Source organism: Vulpes lagopus, chromosome 14, assembly GCF_018345385.1.
Source record: "Vulpes lagopus strain Blue_001 chromosome 14, ASM1834538v1, whole genome shotgun sequence".
Lineage (NCBI taxonomy): Eukaryota > Metazoa > Chordata > Mammalia > Carnivora > Canidae > Vulpes > Vulpes lagopus.
In genome coordinates, this window is record NC_054837.1 from 5,991,590 (window position 1) to 6,007,973 (window position 16,384).

The following is a 16,384-nucleotide window of genomic DNA, read 5'->3' on the forward strand; positions in this document are numbered from 1 at the left end:
AAGCAAAAATAATTGAATAGAAACTTGTTAAGACCATCATAATCTTTATGTAAGGCAATGGGACATGATTTACCAAAATCTACAACTCTATGGATCAGAAATTCCATTTCTAAGAATCTGGCTTACAGGCATATTAATGAGTCGAGATGTTGATTCAAGAACATTCACTGCAGCCCTGTTTACAGAGCAGAACTGCCTAAATATCCTTCATTGGGTCTGGATAAATAAATGTGGTATTTCCTCACAACCCAATACCATGCAGTCGTCTGAAGGAATGGGGCGGATCTGTAGATACCAACATGTCTGTGATGCAGAAATATGTATTATTTTCATTGTAAGATGCCTGTATTTGGGGGGCATCTGGGGGACTCAGTTGGTTGAACGTCCAACTCCTGATCTCAGCTCAGGTCTTGATCTCAGGGTCGTGAGTTCAAGGCCCACTCTGGGCTCCACGCTGGGCATGGAACCTACTTGAAATTAAATAAAGTAAGTAAACAAATAAATAAATAAATTGAAATGCATGCATTTTGCTGCATGTATGTACTTATGTGTATATAGGCATAAAAAGTCTACAGGTAGGGCAGTCCGGGTGGCTCAGCATTTTAGCGCTGCCTTCAGCCCAGGACGTGATCCTGGAGTCCTGGGATTGAGTCCCATGTCGGGCTTCCTGCATGGAGCCTGCTTCTCCCTCTGCCTCTCTCTCTCTCTGTCTCTCTGTGTCTCTCATGAATGAATGAATGACTAAAAAAAAAAAAAAAAAGTCTACAGGTATGCACCATACAGAGGCTATGGGACAAAAGGAATGGAGATTGGAGTGGGGAAGGGAACATCACTTGCTCATACATGATTTATGCAATTATCAGGTATCACTCTGTGCTTTAAAAAAAAAAAGATGATTATGGAGAGTACAAGAGATAAAGGAGAAAGAGAAGAGGGAAGGGAAGAAAGGTTACTGACGAATTCTCAAGTCCAGCATTAACACTGTTTTTTCAAATATCAATGCCCAGGGCACCTGGGTGGCTCAGGGGTTGAGCGGCTGCCTCTGGCTCAGGGCGTGACCCTGGGGTCCTGGGATCCAGTCCCAGGATCTGGCCCCCCACAGGAGCCTGCTTCTCCCTCTGCCTGTGTCTCTGCCTCTCTAAGAATAAATAAATAAATAAATAATCTTAAAAAATATATATATTATCAATGCCTATCTGGAAACACTGGCCCAAGTCAGGTAGGAACTGGGCTTCGCCTTCCCTGACAGCCACCTCTCCCTGGGGCTTTGGACTGCCTACATCTTTGGAAATCCATCCAGCCGGGCTGGCAGCAGCAGCTCTGGTCAGAATGAAAGATAAACAGAGCAGCCCTCAGCCCCAGCCACCTGCAGGCTCTGCTAACCCATCCCAGAGCTGAGCCGCACGACAGCAGAAGACAGACTTTCTTCTCTTTTTAAATTCTCACATACCCCTGAGGTTAAAACTACTAGATTATTAGATTATATTAGATGTACATGTATATAGCTTTTATATTACGTAACATCTACATGGTGTAAGCTTGGGGATTAAAAGCTGAGATTATATTTAATTGATGTTTGACCTGTGGGCCTCAGGTGACACCTGTCCATCTCTGGGAAGAGTCACCATGTACAACAAGAAACTGACCAGCTGAACCAGCACCGTTAACGAGCGACGCTACACCGCGATAAATCATCTTGGAAAGCGTTCAAGCATATGGAAAAATATAAGTGATATTCTATATCGCCAATTTTAAGCAAGCTTCTATGCAGTCTATACGTGGCTTAATCGTGGTTTTGTGATATTTGTATCACAGATAGATATACATGGCCAGAAAATGAGAGTTTAGGTCTACACACCAAATGGATGTCGCTTACCCCTGGTGACTTAACACTTCCACTTTCCTTCTTACAGCTCAACATTTACTATCATGGATACTTAATACTTTTCTAATAAACAAAAGGCTATAAACATAAGTAGCTGTTTTAAAGGTGGGTGCCCTCCTCTAGTACACACACACACACACACACACACACACACTCCATCTCCCACCTGACCCTCACCAAAAGTCCCCCAACACACCCCCTTGTCTCCTGTTATCAAGAGCACCTGAGAGGAGACCCAGCAAGCATACAGATCTAACTTACAGCTCCTCTCAAAACCAGCCCCCGAATTCGTTCTGGTCTCACCAAACTCCCTAGGGTTGTCATTCTGGGCTTCATCCTTAGGAGCTACCAGTTTTATCACATGGCCATGGGCATCACATGCCAGTGAGAAGCGCACCACCGTATACTAGCTGATGCGGTATCAGCACGTAGCAACCGTTTTCTGTACTTCTGTGGAACCCCTAACACATGTAAGTCCAAATAACAAAGATCAAGGTCTTTAGAAGCAGGTTATGGACTTCAGCAGGAGTTACACACAACGTACAATGGATTCCTACCAAGGAAGGAAGGACCTGCTTTTATTTAAACAAACAAACAAACAAACAAAACGCTTAAATCTTTTATTTGCAGGTACTTTGTAGGCCATAAAATTAGCTGATCCTCTCGGCAAAAATTCTGGGTAAGTCTGTTGTACCCCTATTTTACTTATAAGGACATGGAGGCTCAGAAAATGATTTTCAGGTTAGATCTTTGTACTACAGTTTTAATTCTATTATATCAAGGGAATTATTCAGAATTTCTCACTGAATTATCTGAGATAAAAAGATAAAATGATTCACTTCTTCCTTTTGTTAAAAAGACTTCTGTTGCAATTCTATTTTATCAAGATTTTAAAAATTTATACAGGATTTTCTTTCAAACTTGTATTCTCCACTTTGGCCTCAAGTTTTAAAACAATCCTGTTATTTCAAAACATGTTTTTTACAAACCATCAATCTTTTCATAAAGTAAGACTAAAGGATGGTTTTCTTCTTGTATCATTTGAATTAAATGGTACAAGCACCATGTGCGGAACTGTGCCAACTATATGGAGAAAAGTCTGAGAGCACCGAGAGAGAGAGAGAGAGAGAGAAACACAGTATTTGTCACTTGGAGACAAAGGATATAGAAATTACTTGGAAAAAAACAAACAAACAAACCACGATGTCTTTATAATGAATAGTTTCCACTTTCCTTTTTTTTTTTTAAAATTTCATTTCTTTATTCATGAGAGAGAGAGAGAGAGAGAGAGAGAGAGAGGCAGAGACACAGGCAGAGGGAGAAGCAGGCTCCACGCAGGGAGCCTGACGTGGGACTCGAGCCAGGGTGTCCAGGATCAGGCCTTGGGTTGAAGGCAGGTGCTAAACCGCTGAGCCACCGGGGCTGCCCTGTTTTCCACTTTCCTACATAAAAATGTACATAAGTTTGACTTGGACATGAAGGATAATGTTATTTTAAAATTGCCTTAAATATAAAATTCTCCTATAACTGCTTCATATGCACACACGAAACAAAAATATATATAATTTTATATTATTAACATGCATTGCTTTTTTTCTCAACAGGCACAGACACTCTTCTGTTACTACAGAGACTGTGCAACATTTGGTCAGGGCTGCTCTCCTGCACACACACTTGAACACGAGGCAGCCCCTGGCCTGGTGCTTCCAGTGGGCTCTGGAACATCCAGGAATGGGTTCAAATTCTCCCTCCTTCCATTACTAATGATGCCTTCCATCTGTGTGAACATTCAAGCTTGTTTTTTCATCTCTAAAATGCGAATAAAATCTCAGGTGGCTACAAAGAAACTGTTTTTGCCTTTTTGCTTTGAAACAATTTCAAAGTTAGGGAAAAGCTGCAGTAAGGCTGAGGCGTACCCTTTGCCTAGCTTCCTCTCCGTTAATAATTTAGATGGCCACAGGCCGGTCCTAACACCCGGGGACTAACACTGCTGTTATCATTAACCAAGAAACAGACTCATTTGCATTTCCCCCGTGTCCCGCCAGTGTCCACTCTCTGTCCCCACCACCACCTGGCTGGCCCATCTCCTCGATCTCCCCTTGTGCTTCCAGGCCTTGACACCACAGTCAGCAGGAGTTACTCTGCAGAGCATCTCTCAGTCTGGGTTTCTCAGGTGTTTTCTCAAGATCAGCTAGAGGCTCTGCATTTTTGCAAGAGCCCCTCAGAAGTGATGTTGGATCCTACTCGGGGCATCGTACGACCGGGCATGCGATGCCCCCGTCTTTTTACTAGTGATGCTAAGGGCTGGTGACCTTGGAGAAGTCCTCCACAGATGGCACCTACTACTATGGCAAAGTTTGGGCCAAGAACACGAGTTCTGGAACCAGGCAGATGTGCGTTCTCATGCCCATTCCACCCACTCCTGCCATGTGACCGTGGGCAAATGTGTTCACTCCCCTACCTTCCTTGGGTGTGCAACAAAGACAAAACCTCCTGGGACATTGTCAGGAGGCCACCATAACATTGTGAAGACAACAAAAGGACAAGATTTAGGGAAAGCACTCAGTGCCTGGAGGTCTTGAATGTTCCATCAATCAAACACTATTATTACTTTGTAAGGAAGTTACTATTTTTCTGCAAAAGCAGCGCTGTGACCTAAGGAAGTCTGAGATCCGAGGGAAAAGATGCATTTGGGGCACTGTGGAGGGAGGCTGGAGGGCTGTGAGGAGGTGGGTGCAGAGCCAGCCACTCCCCTGCCCTCGGAGAACCCACGTCGCTGGTGGTCCCTGCTGTGGAGGGCACGGGGTGGGGGTGGGGGCTGGCCCACATCGTGCCCCTGGTAAGATCACCACGCCCCTGCTGGGATCCCCTGCAGGAGTTGCTGGCTGAGGCCCAGGACAGCTAGGTTGTTTTCTTGTCCAGCTGCCTCTGCTGACCCACACCTGTCCCTCAGTGAAGGGGGTCGCTCAGGACGTCTACAGGTGGGAGTTAAAACATATGAGAAAACGATCGCTCCTCTCAAAAGACAAATCTAACCCCAAAGGAATCAGAAAATCAAGGAAACTTAGAACTAACCCTGAGTGGTCTGGATACATGAGCCAGAGCTTTATAAACACTTCTGCATCAGAGTGTACAAAGGATCGTAAAACCAATCACTGCACCACGGCCTCTGGATTTGACCTCAGCTCTGGAAAGCCTCATACAACCTACAGACACGACAGGACCAAAAAATACACTCGTGCTGCAAGGCAGACTCGACTCTGTCCCGCGGCTTAGCTGCTAATTCCCAAAGTACCAGAGTAGTGCCTGTGTTCTCTGAGCAAGCCCGTCTCACTGACACTAGTGCTCTGGCGCCCAGGCCAGGACATGGACCAGAGGCCCTGCTGACCCTTACGTGACTTTTCAGAGCACCGCATGTTCAGAGGGCAGCTTAAGTCACAAACGGCGCAGGAACAAGAATCCAAGGCCACAGGTGCCTAGGTGGCTCAGTCGGTTGAGCGCCTGACTCTTGCTGTCAGCTCAGGCCACGATCTCCAGCCCCCGTCGGGCTCCACACCAGGCAAGGAGCCTGCTCTGCCCACCACCCCCACTGCCTGCACACGCTCTCAAAAACAAATGAAAATTAAAAAAATTCCAAGGTCCCTTCTTAGCACGTTTCTGCTCCGCGTGTGAGAGGGAAGGTCTGTGACTTGCCTTCTCACGTCCTGTTCCCGCCTCCCGGCAAGGAGGGAGGTGAGGACGGCCAACACTACTCAGCGTGTACCAGGACCTCGGCTTTTCACAGACAGGCTCACTGAAAGCAAAGCAATCCTGTGAAAACGAGTAAGAATCCCTACGGAGAGGTGAGGACCAAGGCCCCAGGAGCGGGCTGGGCACACGAGGCCACACGCCGGGGTGGGCTTCCAACAGCTCCAAGCCTGTGCGCCCCACACTACACGCAGGGGTGTGCACCTCCCAGGGAGGATGCCTCCCCTTCACATCATGGAGTGAGGCCGACAGAAGATTCCAAGATGCTTTTTCCGCTCCTTGAAGTGTGGGGCACTGTTGCCATGAGCCTTGTTATCACCGACAGATTCTTCTCCCCTCTTTCTCCACCACCTCGGGGGCATACTCACGGTCAGCAGCACTGGGGTCAGCAGCCCCACCCTGGGATGCCCTTGCCTCATCTGCTCCTTGCCCAGGCTGGTGCGGCCACCACCCTCCCACCCTCGCTGCATGGCTGGGAGTCGAGAGCAGACTTCCCATCCGGAGCCCAAGCCGTGCACAGTCTTACCTCTGGCCCCAAGCACTCGAGCTCCACCTGCCACGCAGACCACTCCTGGGCCCACGTCCCATGTGCCACAGTGGGCGGCGTCACGTCAGGGCACCACGCAGGGCGTCCCACACACCTGCGTTCCTCAGCCTCGGGGGCAAAGGCACACGAAGGTGATGGCTTCTTCCAGAGAGCCCCCCACCCCTCCGCTCCCCCAGGCCCGGGTTCCCAGCTCCAAGGAGCTGCTGCAGGAAGCAGAGACACGAGGTACGTGTGTCTGTGTGAACGTCTCCACCTCACACCACGTCCTCCTTCACCAGGGCTTTCCCTGCTCGTCCCAGAAGAACGTGTCCTCCTTGGGAGTGACTCAGACACAGAACGCATCAGGGCGGGCGGGCGGGCGGACAAGCCTCTCCAGCCCCGTCCTTCAGGTAGGCTGTGCCAACCGTTTGAGGAGCCTCCTTCAGGACTTAGGGGAAAAAAAGCAAATCTAACTGTCACAGGGAAAAAGCGAGGGGGGAGACCCATACGTATCGCATCACACCGTGTGCGTAAAGGACACGGAAGGAGACACACATAAAACATTCCTGGACGCTTCAAGACAGGCAAGGCACTGAGCCCGGGGAGCAGATCAGGGGTGACAGGGACCTACACCTGTCCCTCAGCATCCCCTCTTCCACTTCAAGGTGGACCCACGTCAGTGTGTCATCTACTCGACACATTGGGTATTTAAGTTAAATAGTAAAACAGAGACAATGTGCTTCTCACAAGCCCAGACCCCAGCACAGCGCAGGGACTCATGCTGAGACAGAACCAATGAAACTCTAACTAGGGTAACGGAACAGGAGTTGGTGCCTCAGTGGCACCGGCTGCATGAAATCACCCACGGACATGACAGCAGCAGCACCGAGAAAGGGGACCGCGATCCCCTCTTACGGAGGATGCTATCAACCCAGAGGGAAGAGTTTAGACTCATCTGGCAACTGGCAGAGACGGCCACTACCATCCCCAACAGCCGCTCCCAGGACGCCCGTGGGTGGAGGGTAGTGGAGGGTAGACACAGCCCCCCACGGGCTGGCACGTGGGCCTGACGGACTCCACACCAAGGCGGGCGATGCTCTAGTTCATGATTTCCTTACAACTTCATGTAAACTGCATTTTGTCCCAGACTATAGTCATGGCTACCTTCACGCAAGACCATCCCCTTGCCCGAATCTTGAAAAAATGATGTGTTGACGGCATCACTTCATGCCCCTTGACCCGCACACTGCTGTCTGGGGGGATTCAAGCACCTTAACTTGAGAATCACACTCTGAGTCTCTAAAAGTCTACAAACTGGGGTCACGCGGCAACGGAGGCCAGGCTGTGGGTGCCGAGACCTCACTGACGGGCCCTGCAGGTGCCTCCCGCCCCCTTACCTACCCCCCACACACGGCCACTACCAGGCTCCCCAAATAAAAGCCCTCCGGAGCCCCCGCTGGCTCATTTACAGAGCGGCTCGGGTGCAGCCCTTCCCCGCACACGCCTGCTGAACTCAGTCCAGGGGAGCCCAAAACACAAAATCTCCAACAAGCCCTGTATCTCATCAGACTTTGAATGAACCTTATTGTTTCACGAACAAAACTGCTTCTAAGCACTTTCTCAATTATTAGACCATGCCAAGTGCATACTGGCCAATGTACTAATTGCAGATCTGTTTTATTTATGTGTTAAAACCAGAACCTCGGTTTGCTGACATTTGGCTAACCAACCATTTTGACTAATTTAATGTTTGAACTAGCGCGGCCTATCAAGTAACATGTGCCATAGTCCACGTTCCCCCGGATTTTAGCTGGCTCTCTCTCAGTTTTTTTCAAAGCAACTTCATATTGAAAAATTAGGTTAACCTATTTTCTGTAACAAATTCCTTGACTCATAAACCACTGTTAAAATTCCTGCACTGAAATTATGTTCAATTCTTCCTGAAATAGTTGGTACTTAGTATGTGTAATGCCCCTAAGGCAAATGCATACACCATGTTTTATGAAACACGTGTCGCAGGAAAGACACTCCACCCGGAAACCAGTTTTAACTGATGAGATAAAAGAAAAAGTGTCTCTGCGAGAAACAAAATACACAAATTACGAGATTACTACCATAAAAGTTTCTTGAATAAAGCACAGACTCTGAGGAATCATTTTACCCCCTTAGGGAATTTCGGCCAATAGAACATCCATGTCTAGACATTTTAAAAGGAACTGGGAAATCTGATGTTTGCAACAAGTTCCTATGGGGGTGGTAGGATGCCCAAACAATTTCCCTACCAGATCAAAGATCTCCAGCTCCCAGGAAACATTTCAGACACTTTAGGCTCAAAAGAATTACACTGTCACGAACGAAAGTGTACGAAGGTAAGAATAGCAGTGGTCACAGTCAGGGTTTGGTCTAGCAGTGGAGACAGCTCCTGGAGGTGGCGCCTAGGTCACTCAGTCCATGAAGTGTCTGCCTTCGGCTCAGGTCAGGATCTCAGGGTCCTGGGATGCTGGGATTGAGGTCTATGTCAGGCTCCCTGCTCAGCTCCCGTTCCCTCTGCCCCTCCCCACTGCTCATACTCTCTCAAATAAATAAAATCTTTAACACCCCCCCCAAAAAAAAAAAAACAAAAAGGGAGAGGTCAGAAGGGAAACCAATGTCATGGGGGTGAGATATTGATGTCAGGAATCAGCTCCGGAAAGGGTGTGCGGGCTGCCCTGCCCCTGCTGTGGAACAGAAGGATGTCAGTGAGGACACAGTCTTCCCCAAACATCTTCAGGGTCTTGCCCACAGTGCTGTGAATTTCCCAAACATCTGTCACAGCAGCATTGAAGTATAAAGAAGGTACGCTCCAGCTTCACAACAGATTCCAAAGCAACTCAAAACCCGTTGAAACAGGAAGGCTTCCAGGCTAGGAGACTCAAGAACTGAAGTCAAGTCACTGAGGACCCCTCCCCATCCTTTGGTTTCTCTTTGAACTGACCCGGGCAGAGTTCAACACCTCTCCTCACTCTGTGCTGCCCTGGGGCCTGATAAGACAAACCATATGGGAATGTTTCAAAACCAGGAAACGCTGCACAAAAGAGATTGTCAGAGTGCTCAAAGCATGGCAAATCTAGAAACGACTCAGCTGTCATGTCAACAGCTTTCCGTCCGGGGAACTACAGAAATAAAACAAGATCTAGCCACACGCCCCGGGAGCGGCTTGTTACTCTAGGCCACGGCTTCTCTAGGAGTTTGATAAATTACGCAAATCACTGTGACTTCGATTTGGATCTACTTCTCATAAACACAACATCATAAAGGAAAGGCCTAGCGCCTTCCACCTAACCCCACAAACCAGGGAGGCCGCAGGCATACCTCCAGTTTCTCCTAGTAACCAGACTGTGACCTTCACACCACCAAGACTGTCCGCCTCAGGGTCCCAGACGACCAGCCCATCGAGCACTGCGCAAAGGGCAAGGCTGCCAGAAGGTGCACCTTTAAAACACCAGCAGGGCACAGTCCAAGAGTTATTTCGGGAACAAGAGAAAGAAAAGTCAACAGACAAAAAGTAAATAATTGAGTAACAAACAGGAGAACAAAGTGTTGGAGCAACATGATACGCTGCCTGGGATTCCTTTAAAATACCGCCCACCCCGCCCCGGAACCACAATCACAGAGAGTTGACAGTCATTAAGGCTGGGTGATAAGGATCAGAGTTCATTTTACTTGTCAGTCTATGTTCTTAAAAACGGTTTTTAAAAACTGCTTCAATAAAATGTTTTTAAGCTCTGACTTAGTAGGGACCCCATCTGTTCTGAAAATAATACACAGACATATACAAAAACAGAAAGCAGCCAGAAAAAAGAAGAAAAACAAATGCACCCACAAATTTATGTGGGCTGGTGGGATGAAACCAAAGGGTAAGTAAGCGGATGCCACGTGCCACCAGCACAGCGCCACCGCGCATAGCTCACAGATCTGTCCGGCAAGCCTCACACATTCCTCACGGTTACTAGAGCCGCCATTCCGTGATTTCACTTACTCTTCTAGGGTGGGGAATATGATGATTTAACACACTGAGACATAGCGAAACCAGCAGCTCTTTAATAACCTGTCCCTACGCACATTCCCTGAACAAAGTGCAACCTGCCCCTGGCTGTGCACCCAAGTGTCACCCACCTGTCACTCCACCACTGGGTGGGGGCCTCTGTCCACTAGCTCTTTGCTCAGAAAATGAGGACATAAACCTGGTTTCTTTGCCCAAAGAGGTCAGGTCTAGTCCACAATGGAAGAGCAAGGCAAAGGGTCAGACGCTAACAGGCAAGACTGCTTCACACCAGGGTGATTACAGGAACCAGAGGAAGCCCAAACTACCGCTTGCCGCTGACCGGGAAGACGCGCACACACACGCTAAAGCTTCACTCCATGTGCTCTACTTCTTCCCTTGCCTCATCTTTCCTTTCCAGCACTGCAGGAAGAGGACAGTCAGGAACATCCGAGAAACTCCACAGCGGCAGGTAGGGAGGCAGGTTAAGCAAGGAGACTCTGTTCTTGAAACTCCATTTGACAGAGGTACTGAGTTCTGAGGCCAACTACTTGTGTGGGCCAACTACATACCGGCAACCTTTCGCAACAGCCGTCCCTCAACAATAAAACAACATTCTCTTGGCAAAATGTTGTGTCAGTATGCACAGCCAAGACACAGCTAACAGGAATGTTGGCTGGGAAGTACAGCTTCAGAAGATCTTACAGGTGAGGGCAGCCCGGGTGGCTCAGTGGTTTAGTGCTGCCTTTGGCTCAGGGTGTGATCCTGGAGACCCAGGATCGAGTCCCACGTCGGGCTCCCTGCATGGAACCTGCTTCTCCCTCTGCCTCTACTTCTCTGTCTCTCATGAATAAATAAAATCTTAAAAAAAAAAAGGGTCTCACAGATGAGTTGATAAAGTTCCAACCCCCAAACTAGGGGGATTCTTTTGATCTAATGTCCTCAGAACACTGTTTACTTCATCCTCCAGGAGCAAGAAACTGAGGATCTGAGAGTTCAGACTCAACCTTTGTCACCTGAGTCATACATCCTATCTCTCTATATGGACACTGGGAAAGCAGGGGAAAATGGCCACATCAGCCAATCCTCAGGCTGAAGAGGAAAATCAGCTACATTCCCTTCTCGTTATCTTTCCTCTCTGAGCTTTTCAGAGAAGCTTTTCCTTTAAAAAAAATTACATTCAATTAGCCAACATATAGAATATCATCAGTTTCAGATGTGGAGTACAGTAATTCATCAGCCTCATATAACGCCCAGTGCTCACAACAGGTGCCCTCCTTCATGGTCATCACCTCATTATCCCAGACCCCCACCCACCTCCCCTCCAGTGACCCTGTTTGTTTCCTAGAATGAAGAGTGTCTCATGGTTTCTCTCCAACTCTGATGTCTTCCTATTCAGTTTTCCCTCCTTCCCCTATAAGCCTCTGTGCTGTTTCTTATGTTCCACATATAAGTGATAATTGTCTTTCTTATTTCACTTGACATGATACCCTCTACTTCCATCCATGTCGACGGAAACAGAAAAATTCCATCCTTTTTGATAGCTGAGTAATATTTCATTGTATATACATAGCACAGAAGAGAAGCTTTTCTTAAAAACTGGCCAGTCCCTACCTTATGGATGATGCGAATCTTACGATGTTTCCCGTTTGGCTTTGGCCACCTGTAGCGCCTGAGCTAAACGTGCAAGCCACATCTGCAACCGGACTGAGCCTAGACATCCAGTGCTGGTACCTGAAGAGTCTGAGTGCTCGCCTCGTGAATCCTACGATAAAACGTCCGTCACAGGCCACCTGAATTCCTACTTCCAGGAAGATGAGTCAGGAGCAGCAAACAGGTGACAGCACAGTGCCAGTTCTCCCGACACTTCAGATGATGGTCTGTACCACAGTTTATGACTCATGACAGGGCAGAAATTGTCCAGACCTGATCAAGAATCACATCTGCCAGCAAACTCCTGTTGCCGTTGGGTTATCCATTAACTTTCAAATTGTGGGTTTTCTCAGGTGTGGTCTTTAGAAAGGTCTGAGCAAATTCTGGTGCCAGGAATTATGAAACAGACATCAAAGTAAATCCGAGGTTATATGAAATAAATACACAATAGGAAAAAACCTCAATTCTCTAGCGCTGCCTGTGTATCTTGCCTTACGTCGAGTCTAACGTATCTCAAGGGCAGGAAAGCCAATCAAGCTTGACCCCAACTTTGAGGCTCTCAGAGCCAGCTCTGTCTTGTTTTAGGCTTTTGCTTCTCCTTCAACACTGAAGAGGTTAAAGTAATAACCGGTATGAAGCTTTCCTAACTAAAAAGAACAGTAACCGAACTTAACAACTAGCTCTTAAAGTCACGTGAGGAGCCAAATGAACAAGCTAATGTACTAGCTAATGACCCTTTATGAACTAATGATCATATGCACAGCAGTGTTGTCATCTGTGTGGACTCCCTTCAGGTTTTATGAACAGGGAGTGCTCTGCCAAAGCACCTGCGCCTGCCACAAGGGCTGGTTCACGCCTGGCCATGGAACTTCTTCCTCTGGTAGAGAGACACGGGAGGCATCAGGCCCCGCCGGGGGCTGCTGCATCCGCACCCTGCTCCCCCCAGCCACCTTTTTGTGATCACATCCTAAATGACACCTTTGTGAGGGACAGCTAGGTCCAGGACGTGGAGTGTTGGCAATTTCAGGATGGGATTCACAGTAAAAACCATGTTGAACAAGTTGCTGGGGTTGGCCCCCGGAGACTCGCCATTGCTGGTTCCCTTCCAGGGAGCAGGTGTAGTGTGCCGCCTCCCCACCCCCGACCCCCGGGCTCCAGGCAGTGTGTGGTGGTTGAGCGCCACTCCCCGCCAGCGGCAGCGGCTACCACAGGGCCAGATGACGCTGCTCCCGCCAGTCAACCCGCAATGCTTACCAAGACTCAGTGATACCTGCCTCCAAACCTGTTCACGAAGGTCGTGCTGGTTTCTGTTATCACCTAATCCAACTCAATACTGATAACGGAATTTGAGTCTGGAAACAAACTGTGCTGTTGTTTCTATAAAAAATAAACATAGCTAGAACAGACTGCTGCCCAATGAGGTGTGATCCAGGCCACACTTAATATTCTGAGGGAAATGGGTGGCTTAAAATGCCGATGGGTTCAGTACTGGGCAGCCTGGGACAGTCTGCTGTGCTGGCACTATGAGTGTGCTTCTCTGGGGGGACCCAACACAGTGCACCAGTCAAAGGACCTGCGTCCAGAGAAATGGTCCCGACGCCATGTGAAAGACTGGCCACTTCTGAACACTGATGTTTCCAAGTTTAACAAAATGTTTATGGTGGGCATCTGTCATTTTTACCACTTCCACTCTCCACTGATTAATCATGCAACTCCAGGTGCCACCTGTACTCGTCAAGACTCTCTAAGAAACCACACCGGGGTCCAGACCCTTGTATTTTCCTCTTTCCTTGATGAAGATCTGGAACAAAAACGAGAGGTGGACAGTTTGCCCTGATGAAATCTCAGCCCCCTTTCAGTGGCCGGTGACCTCTGGAGTCTGTCTCCCTTCTGAAGCTGCGCAGAGCAGGGACCCAGTGCCCCGCGTCTGGTGGCCAAGGTTAAACACCGCCTCTTCTCTTTTCTCTGCATTTACAACCCAAACTGACTCATACAAGTATGCCGAACTCGGAGTGGAGCAAAGTGAGGCAGAGGTCAATTCGCACTACAAGGTGTGTTTCCCTTCCCCAGGACACTGTGCTTCAGAAGATCCATCTCCACTCACCCACCTGTAAGCAGTGGCAGCTCAAGAGTAGACAGGGAGTAAAAAAACTTCAGTACCATCTAAGGGGTAATATGGGAACCAGACACTAAAGGGAAAGGTTAGTCTCATGGCAAGCGGGTTACAAAGAACTGGATTCATTTTTTAAAGATTTTATTTATTTATTCACAAGAGACACACAGAGAGAGGCAGAGACACAGGCAGAGGGAGAAGCAGGCTCCATGCAGGAAGCCCGATGCGGGACTCAATCCTGGGACCCCAGGATCAGGACCTGAGCCAAAGGCAGACATTCAACCACTGAGCCACCCAAGTGTCCTGAAAGAGCTGGATTTAGACTCTATGATTTTGGGAAAGTTGACCTTTCTAAGCCAGTCTCCTTATATATAAACCCTAAGGATACCACCCGGTACTTCTTAGGATTGAACGAGATAAAGGGTTGCAAAGCACTTAATACGGTGCAGGCACATAGCAGGTGCTCAATAAATCATGGCTGCCCCCACACCCAAGATGACAGTGAACCCAAAATAGCATTTTTTTTACACTTTCCCTCTCGATTTGAGAACTCCTCAAATATCAGATCCTCAAAACGTGAACATCAGCGGCCTGATTCATGTTATCACGTTTACTCAAGATTAATGTGCACGAAGATCAAGGGCAACGAACAGCCTGTGGGTTTATTCCGCGTGTGGCCATGCTCCAGCACATCCTGCAGTGCATGTTGCCACCTGAGATCTCGGGGCGGCTGCAGGGCTGAGAGCTGAGTGGTCCCGTGCAAACAGCAGGCACTTGCCCCGCTGCACGGGCGGCACACCAGCCGCAGCCCCCGGGAGCCCCACGCGGCGTCTGCTTCCATGGCCCCGCCCACTGTGAAAGAAGGCTCTTGAACCCTGGATCGTGTGCATGCCCAGGAAAGCAAGGTGGACGTGCCGGAGGGAGCTGGAGGCGGGTCAGGCTGGCCGGTCTGGCTGCACACCGCGGACCCCGGCTCCGTCCCCTCCCAAGACAGAAAACTCTGGTTCGCAAGCGGGGAGAGGCGCCGCGAGGCCAGCCGTGCTGGTGGGCCTCTCTGTGCCGGCGCCAGAGTTACGTTTTCTGGATAAACACCAACGCCAGCTCACGGCCCTGAGGACACTGCCATCCCCGCTTGCCACGTGTGAGATGCCATGCAGCCGTCCCTGTAGCACCCTTCAGGTTCCAGAGGCATTCTCTCCCACAAGGAGATGCTTTCTCCTCCTCAGGTGTTAAGTCCTGATTCACAGAGACGCCGTCCCCAACAGAGGGGGCGTGGGGCCTGCGAAGGGGCGGAGGGGCGGTGGTGGCAGGCGGTGACCTGGCTCCCTCTGCTCGCTGCCAGCCCTGACTGGGGAGTGCCGTCTGGGACACACATTTCCAGGCCCTACGCACCAAAGCGTCCCGCCCGGGACTGGGGCTCTGATGTGCTGGCACGCACCTGACCAGGCAACAGCACACGGCGTGCGCTTTCTCGTTAATAAAAGCCACAGTTACTCTCCCTCAGCCTCTTACCAGGTCTTTGGAAACAGTAAGTTATTTACCTGCAATGACAATCACACATAAAAACACATGTACTTCAAATGGAAACCCCAAACACAGATCCTGTACAGTTGGATCCCTAACAGTTCCACAGGCGCCAGGAGCACGCATCTCAAATACTAGAAGGAACTGGCAGGCATGAGATATTGAATTAGATACAGACATGGAATTATCCCCTAGATTTTTAAGTTATAAGCTTTTAGGTCAAAAGAGTTTATGCAAGCTAAAAAAATTGTAATATTAAGTTTTAGAATTTTTAAATCACTTCAACACTACAGAGTTGCTCGGCCCAGGTGCACGCCTTCCCTACGTGATACGAAGCTGCCGCTCACCGCCCAGAACAGGTTTGGGGTGTCCTGACTCAGAAGAGTCTGGTATCACTTCTTAAAGCTGAGGTTCTGGTAAGCTCTTGCTACACTTTGGCAGTGTCTCCTGTGCAACTGGCACGTATTCAGCTCTCGACTGAACTGAGCCAAGAATCTCCATTACCATCAAGTCACCACATGAAGAAATTAATCAAGCTGAAGATCATCCAACAGATCTTTCGATATGTTGAGTATTACTGAGGAGCTCGGCCTCATGACCGAATACACATGCATGTGTGTGTGCGCATGTGCATGCATGTGTGTTCCTGAGTATGTATAAGTAAACGTGTGCACATATATCCACACTACACACGTGCACACATGTAGACGTGTACGGGCACACATGGCTGCACATATGTACTGTGCATATATATACATGCAGGTGTGTACACGCACCCATTTTCCCTCCTCCTCCACCGCAGAGACTAACCACTTCTGCGGTAATACACGTTATCATCATTCAAGACAGTAATGAGCCTTAACATAATGAACAATTCCAGCCAGGAGTTTTACATGGGCCAAACTGTTCAAAAGA

General features: G+C 48.8%; 1 protein-coding gene across 8 annotated transcripts in view; it reads right to left on the reverse strand.

Moving 5' to 3' along the window:
• The window catches only part of SGMS1 (sphingomyelin synthase 1), a 245,197-nt gene that overhangs the window by 52,247 nt on the left and 176,566 nt on the right, over positions 1 to 16,384 (reverse strand). The window contains exon 1 of one of the 8 annotated variants that reach the window (XM_041728691.1): positions 11,794 to 11,817. The exons of 6 other annotated variants lie outside the window; for them this stretch is intronic. The gene's annotated coding sequence lies outside the window, so the exon portion shown is untranslated. Of the gene's footprint in view, positions 1 to 9,509; positions 9,708 to 11,793; positions 11,818 to 16,384 lie in introns of those variants that run through there. One more of the 8 variants, XM_041728690.1, reaches the window with a different exon arrangement.